The following is a 9843-nucleotide window of genomic DNA, read 5'->3' on the forward strand; positions in this document are numbered from 1 at the left end:
TAGATGGAAAGGAGGGCTCCTCTAAAGGGGCACCGAGCGAGCGCGGGAGGAGGCGACGGAGGAGGGGAGAAGAGAGAAGAAGGCTGAAAAAGCCTTTTCACACCTTCGGGAAGGAGACCCTTTCTGGAGAGAAAGGGCTGAGAACTGGGAGGCGGCGGAGGCGGGTCGGGGCTGCAGCTTCGCGGGGCCGCTAGCTCGCGAGGAGGTGCGGCCGAAGAAGCCGTAGGACCGGTGCCACTGAGAATCGAGAAGGCGCAGGGATGTGGGACCGCGCGCGGGAGCAAAAGCGGCGGCCGCCGGAGCTGTCACCTCCAGCCTCTCCCCTCTCGGCCGCCGCCGCCGCCGCCGCCAGCAGCCGGAGCCGGACTCACTGACGAGCCGCAGAGGGAGACACAGTGAGAGGGAGATGATTATTAGTTGCGTTGAGTCATCAGGCAAAGTGAGTCCTTTTGGGTTGTCCTCGGTTTCCGATTTCTCCCCCTCCCCCTTTCCGTCCCCAGATCTAGCGCCTTCAAAATAATAATTTGGGGTGGGGGTAGGGGAAGTCTCCGGGTTATTTCGGGATGGGGGTTGGGGGGGAGAGATCTAAACCCGAGCCAGACTGGTCCACCGCATTGAAGGAGAGTGGGGGGCGGGGAGGAGGGCCGGGGAGGTTGCGGGGGGAGGGGGGCCCCGCCTGGCAGGAAATTAAACATCAATCAATCAATCGCTGTGAGCCAGGCGACCCAACAGCAGCGGGGCTGCCGAGGAGGCAGAGGGACTGAAGAGGGGCGGGTGGAGAGCTGGGAGGAGGGAGAAGAAGGAAGAGAGAGAGAGTCGGCGGTGGGAGAGCCGTGTGGCGAGGACCGCGCGCGCGCGCGAGGCGGCGGAGGACCGATGGCAGGGAACCGAGTGCCGCGCGAGGCCGTGGTCGCGGCTGGTGGGTGGGTGCGCCCGGGTGAAGGCAGGCGCTGCGGCCCGGGGTCTCTTCCTCCTCCTCCTCCTCCTTGTGGCGGGTCCAGGGCGCGGCCGCCTCGCCCAGCCCAGAGGCGCACTAGTCCCGGCGCGGAGGCTGCGGCGGCGACGAGGTTGGCGCTGGTTGCCTGGTCTCCCGGCGAAGGCACAGACCCACGCGCAGGAGGCAACCGCGGCTGCCTCGGCTCCGGGTTCTACTAACTACGCGGAGTACTTTCGACTTTGGAGATAGGAGGGCTATCGCCTCCCCCACCCACCGCCTCCGCCCACCACCCACCGCCTCCGCCCCTCCGAACAACTTTTCCCGGTGCCTGCGAGCTCCCCCTCCGCGCGGAGCCAGCCGTCCGGGCCCGCCGCGCCGCCGCACGCGCGGGGGAAGGCCGCCTCTCGCTCAGAGCTGGCACGGCCGTGGGTCCAGAACAATAGCCCGGGTGTCCCGAATGGCAGGCGCACCGGCACTGCCCGCAGGGCTGCGGGTGGCACAGGGAAGAGGGCTGCAGGGGGTGCGCGGGGCGGGGGGCATCCCTGGATGACGTCCCTGGACCGCTCGCAGCGCCGGCGACATTTCGAGCAGCGCAGCCCGGGCCGCCTGCAGGCCGTGACGCGGTGGCAGCGAGGGCGGCGGGGCTGCCAGTCTTCTGGCTGCTGGGCTGGGACTCCTGGGACCCCAAGCCGCTCGGGCCCTAGGCTGTGAGCGCAGGCAGAGCTGAGCGGCGAGGACCTGGTCTCCCCACCCCGGGGGAGGCCGTGCGGGGGCGTCCCCAGCAGGTCTCGCGAAGGCGTAACTGAGCCACAAACTTTTGCGGACTCCCGCGGCCGCTGTCGCCCGTAGCCCGGCTCTGGCCGCGGTGTTCATTTAAGGTGGCGCCGGCACTAGCTGAGCAGGCCGGTCTCTGGCCGCGCTTTTGTCACTAAGATCACTCTTGGACGCGGAACCTCCTTAAAGAAAGCACGTGGGCAGAAGCCGCGGCCCCCGCGAGACACTGGGGGCGCCGGCTGACACTCGCGATCCCGACCTGCGGCGGGAAAATGTGGACGCGTCCCCTCCCGTCTTGAGGCCAGTGAAGCCTCCTGAGGTGGCGGTACCTCTTGTCCTCCCGCACACCTTTGGTTCTCCTTCCTAACCCCAGGGACCCCAAGACCTCCCCCCACATCTCATCGCCTGAGTCACCGGTCCCCCTTAAGAAGCGCTGACTCTACGGCGGCGCCAGAGGGCCAAACTATATTCGATTTCGGGAAACGCGCTCGGGGGGCTGTTAATGGAAATCTAGGTCGGGTGTACCCGCAGCGGGAAGCCGTGTCTGCTTCGGTTACCCAGGGCAAGTTCGCCGTCCACTCGCCGCTCCCAACCGGCGCGCGGTGTGCACCCAGCCTCCCCTCCAAAACAGGGAACGGGGAAGCGGGAGAGACTGGAAGAGAAAGGGTCCCAGAAGTGAAACCTGCCCCCGGCCTAAGTCTCAGAGCCCAGAAGCCGGAGGACCCCGCACCCATTCGCCGCCCACCGAGTTCTAAAGGAGCCCGAGGCCACCCCAGAGGCGGTCGGAGCCGGGCGAAGACGGGAAGCAAGATGGATAGTAAACCTTCGGGGAGCCACCGGGAGTTTTAGGCTGCGTTTTCTTTTCCCGGTTTTCCTACCCCCTCCAAACCTCATCCCCCTCCCACCTCCCTAAAAGAAAAGGTTCGAGAAAACGCAGAGTTCGGAGTCTATGAGAACAAAGTGCTCAAGCAAACCAACTCGTGGTGGTAGGTTTGGGGCTGCAAAGAGACAAAACTGTAAGTTCGATCGACAAACTTTTTAAAAAATCTGTACTATCAAGTCAGAATGGGAAGGGGGTGTTGCAAAAACCAGCTACTACCACTGTCAAAGTTTAAGCCCGTTTTCAAAATGTGGAAAGGCGCATTTCTTATTAATACCTTAACAACGATAATAATGCTGTTTCTTTCCTTACCTTGATGTTGAACTGCAGAATCCTCCTCCGGATCAATGTCCAGGAACTTAGAAGAATTGGTGATATTAGGACTTCAGTACTTCTGGAAAAAAATGCAAATCGTTTAGCCAGGATCTTTCCTGTCTGATTCGTCACTATTATTATATCTGATGATGCGAATGGTTGGAGCGATTCAATCTTAAGTCATTAATGAGCTATTTTATAAACACCACTGTCCGAAGATCTTCATTTACATTTTGCGAAGGATCACTTCGCACAGGCTTATGTCAACAGCATGATTATGGGGACTTCAGTTACACGCTTATGAACAACACAGCTGTATTGTTAATCGGTTAATATTTTATAAAGTGTAAATATTTTATTATGTTTTGAAAGGAACTATTGATTCTAAATTATTAAACCCCTGAGAAGGGCGGTTTAAATAAAGTTTACAATTAAGTACAATTAAATGTACATTGTGGCTAGTTTGTTTTCAGATTCTGCACTCTTTTAAACTCATTGATTTTTCTCTTTGTTGGAGTTTACTCTTGACCATTTTTAATAATGAAGAAAGTTATCATTTTGGGCAAAAGAACTAAAAAAACTTTAATTGCATTTAACATAGAAGGAAATGTCAAATACTATGAGTTATAACCAGAAATGTATTTTGAATGCATGGAGATGGGAGTTTAGATTTTACAAATTTCTTTCAATTTAAAAGGGAAGAATTTTAGGGAATTTTGTGATATACGCCCGGAATGGGTCCCCCCACCCCCGTTTTGTCCCTAATAAAGGCCTTTTCTGTTTCAAATTACATGAGCTTTTTACTGCACAACTTTTGTATTGACTTTATTTCAATTGAAGTAAGCGATTATTTCCAGCATGTTTAATTTTGACAATAAGAAATTTTAAATAACGTTTTTACCTTTTGCTAGGATATTCTACTTTTAAAACAGTAAATAAATTATAATTCAAAAGTTTTGTTTGGTTTTGTTTTATATTCCTCAAGTGGTTTATTTCCAGTTTTAAAACAAAATCACACTTAAGAAAAGAATTGGTTTTAATTACTTTAAAAAAAATAATTTGATCCTAAACGCATTTTTGCACATTACAGGATGGCTTGCTCCAGTGCTCAAAGCATAAAGTTCACATTGAGGGACATTTTTATCCCTCAGATTGCTTCTCACTGACGTTTTCGTAGGCAATCTACTCAGACTTTTTCCCCCCTTCCTCCCCCACTCCCATTTTTTTTCATGTCATTTAGTCAAAGGTCTTCTGTCTTTCATAATCACACTGAGATTTGTTATTTTAAAAATCAACGGGCCTTTATACGCTGGGCTTAAGTATGCATGTTTTTTGTCATTTCCATGTTCTCCCTCTCCCTCTCTATCTTTTGCCAGGCCTTTCTTCTCCTTTCTTTTATGGCCTGCACTTTTAATGACAACATTTCGTGATTTCTTGATTTCCGAGGGTTCTGCTGTGCTAGCTCTCCGCTTTGGCCAACCTTCCTTCCCTGGTGCCCGCGCGGGAAGGACTAGGCCCGACTACCCGAGCGCAGGGTGCCGGTGCCGGGCGTGGGATTCTGGCTCCGGATCGGGCGCCGTGGCCCCGACCGTCATCCAGCATCCATCACCAGGCTCCCAGGATTTCAGGTCCGGTCACCCTAGCAAAGAGGCCCTTCCCGGCGGTGCGCCACATCTTAGAGAACACGGGAAAGTTGTGCCGCGTTCTCCTTCCACTCCCGAAAGCATAGGGGGGAAATTCTGTGGAAATGGCAATCGTCAACTGCCTTCGACGGCTCCTAGGAACCCGCGCGGGCCTGCCTCCCCCACCCCCACCCCCCTCCAGCCCGGGGCTTGCTCTGCTGGGGGCGAGAGGAGGCGGGAGGGACTCGTTCCTTTCACTTGAAGCCCACACCAGCTCTAAAGCCAGTTTCTGTCGCAGACTGTCCGAGGAGAGTTGGGCGACCAACATTTTCGCAGACCGCATTAACTGTGCTGTGCTGGGACTGGAAACTGGATGCGCCGAGGGGATAAGGGCCCCCGGGGCCAGAACGCTCCACGGGGAACGTGCCTAGAAGGACCGATCGACCAGGGTGGGCTCCTGCCCTTTTCTAGGCTGCCCCCGAGGCATCTGGGGACTGGCCGGAGCGCAGGGGCGGGGGACACTTACTTCGTTATCCGCACGCCTTGCTTGTTGGCATCAGAGCCGGACAAATCCCAAACCCGCGCCAGGCAAAGATAAATCCCTCCTGGCTCCTGCAGCAGCTCCAGGGGCCTGGGAGGGGCGGAGCGGTGAGGCGGCCGTCGGGCCGCCCAAGGCAGGGGCAGTGGACGTGTGTTTCTAGCCTCGGCTGAACAAGCCCCTGAGGCCTAGACTGCGAGATGCGTGCCAGGGAGACGGCTGATGGGGGAAAGTTGGTGGGCGACCAGTGCGCGTTAGACGGTGAGCGGCGGGACACCCAAGATGCCAGAGGGTCGGGGCGGATGGGGGTGGGGTTCAGGGAAATAAACGGTGCAGAGGTCCGGAGAGCTGGAGGGGACGCGCGAAGCTTGGAGCTGCTTCGGGAGAAGACGCGGAGCTTTTGGCACTAGGGTCGCAGATGGAACGGAGGGGAGAGGGCGTCGGGGGGGGTGTGGGTGGGGGCGCCGACTGCCCTAAGCAAAGAAAACTAGCGGACAGGTTTCGAAGCCAAGGAGAGTTGTTGGTTCGGAGTGCTTTGGCCGCGGCCGCGTGCCGGGAAGCCAGGGAGGGCGGAAGGCCTGCGGTCACCGAGCGCTCACCGCTCCGGCGACAAAGGACAGCGCCCCCGGGGCTCCCGGATCCCGTCATTCTTTTTCAGAGTCTAGGGCTTAATAGCTGGATCTCCTTCTACAGCCGCGCAGCAAGATAACGACTGGCCTGATAATCTAGTTTTTCTTTTAAAAAATAGAAATCGATTTTCAACCACGGGGTAACGAGGCAAAGGGGGAAAGAAAACGAAACGCCAAAGGAGTCACCGCTACGCCCCCGCGTCCCCACCCGGGGAGGCCGGGATTGGAGCCCAGAGTCGCGTTTTCTTTCTGTCGGGAAACACCGAGCCAGCCAAGAGAAGTTGGCCGGTCGGTCCCATCTCCGAACCCTGGTCCCGAGGCGGCGAAGAAAACCGCGGGCTCGACTCGTCGTGGCAGCCCAGTCATTCGCCCCCAAGCCCGGGGTCACGGCCCGGGTCCCAGCCCCGAGCGCAGGCGTCGTCTCCCGACAGCGCCACCGCGTGGGCTGCGGCCCCAACATGCTGCGCCGGCTCCGTCCTCGGTGTCCCGGAGCCGGCCGTTTGCGTCGCCCCCAAGTCCGCCTTGGGGGTTCAGGATGAGGTGGGGGGAGGGGAGGCCCCCGGACCCGGGCACACCGGACGACCCACCCTAAAAACGCTCTCTGGCAGACAGAACAGCGGCGCGGTCAGTCTGCCCTAACCCCTTGCAATGAAAAGTACACCCGGAAAGTCTAGTCTCGTCCACGGCGGCCCACCGGCACCCCCAAATTCAGGCAGGCCAGCTCGCGGCGTGAAACCCGCGCCCACCCCTAGCTGGGGCAAAGCGAGCCCAGGAAGCCCAGATCCTAGGCGGCCCAAGCCCCGAGCGGCTCCACGAGCGTTTTGCGGCGTGGGGTGATCTCCAGCCGCGCCGGAGAGAGCCCAGGTCCCGGGCACTTACTAGAACCGAGGACCAAGCGGGTGTTGGTCTGTATGGCGGCCCAAAGCCGTCCGGAGTGGCGTGGACCCTGGAGGGTTTTCTGGGTTGGCGACTCGCCTGTTCTCTCGGTCTCACGAAGCCCAAGGCAAACCCTCAGTCCCCGCAAGCCTGGACCCCCGGGGCCCAGGCGGCACAGACACAGTGTCCTGGGACCCAGTTCTTCCCCACCCCGCGACACCTTGCCTCCGAGCTCGGGGGCCAAGTCCCGCTGAACTGGGCATCACCTGGCGCTGCCTGGGCGCTGCGTCAGGACTCCAGAGCCTCCACGTCGGGCTTAGAGGATTTCAGTGGGTAGGTTGAGATTTATCTTAAATTCAACTGTTCCTGCGCGCGCGGGCGCGCACATACACACACATATTTTGAGAGTCAGCTATGGAAAGGGACATCGTCGCAGAAAGGTGGAAATCCACCTGGTGCCCAGGCCACTACAAAGTTCCCAGGCCCACACAAAACAAGAGCGAGCTCCGGACGCCCGGGCGGCCGCTCGCCGGGTGGCCAGAAGCCGCACCCTCGCAGGGCGCCCGGCCAGCCGCGCCGGTTTGCGCGCTTCGGCCGCGGCCGGTGCCCAGCGGCACCCTAGGGGAGCTACGCGGCCGGCCCGCTGAGTTCCGGCGCTGGGTGTCCGCCTGGCCTGCTCCTCCACGCCTTTTCACGGGCTGCGACCTGTCTCTAAATTTTAATTTCTTAATTCTAATCCCCAGAGGCAACGCGGAGCTGTCTCCAGCCGGCCAGGCCGGGCCCCCCTGCCAAATGGCTCACCTCTGCTCGCGCCGCCTGCCTTTGCCACCGGTGCCAAGGACCGAGCGAGGGGCGGCCGGTCAGGGCGCGGACGCCGTCTGCTCTCCTCCAGGAGCCAACGGCGGGTGCCTGCGGCGTCGCTCGTCCAGCCCTGGGGCTGATTTAAATAACTAATAAGCTCAGAGAAATTTTACAAGGGGAACTTTTCCTTTTAGTATCAATAAAGCCTAGTAATTGGGTTTGTTGGTTACCTAAGCCAGAGAGTTTCCCAGTCTCGCTCGCTCGCTCGGTCGCTCCCTCTTTCTCTTTCTCCCTCTCATTCAGAAGTAACATTAAAAAACACCCGACAACTGTGGGTGCGTTTGTGTCGGGTGTGCGAGTGTGTGAAAGAAGTTGTTTGTTTCAAAAGTCCTTCCCCTGGGGAACAATCATCATTGTCGCTCTATGGTGAAGAGTTTTGAAAGGTGAACTGTTGCTATTTCACAGGCGGGAAACGTTAACAGAAATTCAAGGTTCAGGATACAAGTGAGAAAGGCGAAGGTCCTTAAGGTATTTCCCTTTGCATGTGACAAAGACATTTGCAGTGCTTCCTTAATAGTTTGCATTTTAATTAAGTCTCACTACATTTTAAGTTCATCTCCTAGATTGTAATGGTATCTGTTGTTTTCAGTAAAGATTTCTATACTATAATGCCGTCTAATTTTTTGTTCTGATTTTCTAATCTTTTCGAAAGCATGTTCTTAGTGGTAAGGAATTTTTCCACCTGGGAACCATGCCTCAATTTAAAAATATAAAAGACCTTTCATGAATAACTGCAAATAGCCCATTCGTTAGTGTCCACAGAGGTGCTGGCGCCTACACAAAATCTCAGAAATCTAAAGGCAAATTAAGCATGTTTCTCCATAATCATGACGATATATATTTTTTCGTCTCTTTTGTATGGAAGTAAAAAAATATTTTAAAGTACTTTCAAGAAAAGAGTTATGCTAAAAATTTACCTGAACTTAAATTTCCTAATAGACACAACAGAACTAGTGCCCACCAATATCAGCCTAAACGAAATGAAGAGTATTTCTGAACCAGATTACTGTAGAGGTGAAAAACTAGTCATTGAAAAGCAACAAGAATTCAAGTTTGCAAACCAGGAAGAGGGAAGGGGGAAATCGGCTTCCAAAGTTCCAGGAACACACCCCAACCTGTGCACTCATATCTTCAGTGTTTACATATTGTAGAGAAATTTTGCTCTCCACTTTTAGTTTAAAAATTGATTAGCCTTCCTTAGCTCCACTTGTTCTGGTCTGTGAGACAGAAAGTCCACTGAGGTTTGCCTTCTGCCAGGTAACTTCCAGAGATCCAGAGTTATTTGGAGATAGACACAGCTTTCTGCACAGTCCCAGTGGAGAAGAGCTGCTTGCTGACACTTCTCAGAGACATCACCTCCCCAAGCTCTCCCCTGCACTCGCAGACTGAGAGCATCAGGGCACCCGACCCACCTCTCCCTTCTCCTTCCGGATCATGCCCAGGTGTTGGGGCTTCTCTGCAGAGGGAGCAAACCTTGAGCCCTGGGTATATACACCCCATCCCCCGGTTTCCCAGACGTTACAGACAACTTTTATTACCATCTGCTCTGGGCTAGTCTCAATTCCCACTCATCCTCCCCAGGGTTGCCAACTCCAAGCTCCTGATCCAATGGCCAAATGTCCCCCAAGCTGCCCCTTGTCCCCCAAACTGGCTGTACTAAATTATGGAAGAACACGTCCTCTTGGTACAGTCCTCCGAGTCACAAGAATTCAAAAGCAATGACAGGAAAAGATGGAAGGATTAGGAAGGAAAATGCAGAGCTGAATAGGGTAACTTAGAGTCTCAGCAGTGGGGCTGCTCCCCCAAACCCTCCCCCAAAGCCTGGGGCCTCCCCTTCCCTTCCTGCCCTTCTACTCCAGTCCCACCTTGGGGTGAGGGTCTCAGTCAGAGCTGCTCTGTGAACTCAAGCCGTCCCTAGGCTTAGGTTCTCCTCCCCACCCACATTACCTCCCTGCCATCCTGTGTTTTGGTTCCAGTTAAGCTGTTTTCTGAGGCTGTGGAAACTCCACTTTTATTTCTTTTTCTCTTTGATTCATTCATACTCCTTTTTAAAAAAGAGCATCCCCCAAGCGAGGCTTCTGCCAGACCCCATGTGACCTCCCAGAGTTCTATGTGCAAGAGGAGAAGTGATTTGTCTGTTTATAGCAGGTTTAATTAAGATAGTTATGTGCCATGAACTCTTTGGGCCCCAATCAATGCATTTTGATTTGGAAAGTCAAATAGAATCACATCTTACACTCACAGGGCCCCTGTTGGCCACCCAGGCTGGGGACAGACTCTATTGTCTGTCTACACTGGCCTTACTGGACCTGGATGAGTCCCCCGCAGAGCTTGCCACCATGTTTGTCCCTGGTGACCTCCAGCCCGGTCTTCCGGCAAGATTGAGGCCTTCCTGGTAAGGGCATGAAAAG

At 55.4% G+C, this 9843-nt stretch overlaps 1 protein-coding gene across 5 annotated transcripts in view; it reads right to left on the reverse strand.

Moving 5' to 3' along the window:
• SATB2 (SATB homeobox 2) overlaps window positions 1-9843 on the reverse strand; it is a 248557-nt gene that overhangs the window by 192862 nt on the left and 45852 nt on the right. For 3 of the 5 annotated variants that reach the window (XM_020890434.2, XM_020890433.2, XM_020890435.2), the window contains one exon: window positions 2904-2985. The gene's annotated coding sequence lies outside the window, so the exon portion shown is untranslated. Of the gene's footprint in view, window positions 1-2903; window positions 3049-5054; window positions 5332-9843 lie in introns of those variants that run through there. The other 2 variants (XM_020890438.2, XM_070458511.1) reach the window with 2 other exon arrangements.

Source organism: Odocoileus virginianus, chromosome 30 (genome assembly GCF_023699985.2).
Source record: "Odocoileus virginianus isolate 20LAN1187 ecotype Illinois chromosome 30, Ovbor_1.2, whole genome shotgun sequence".
Taxonomy (NCBI): domain Eukaryota; kingdom Metazoa; phylum Chordata; class Mammalia; order Artiodactyla; family Cervidae; genus Odocoileus; species Odocoileus virginianus.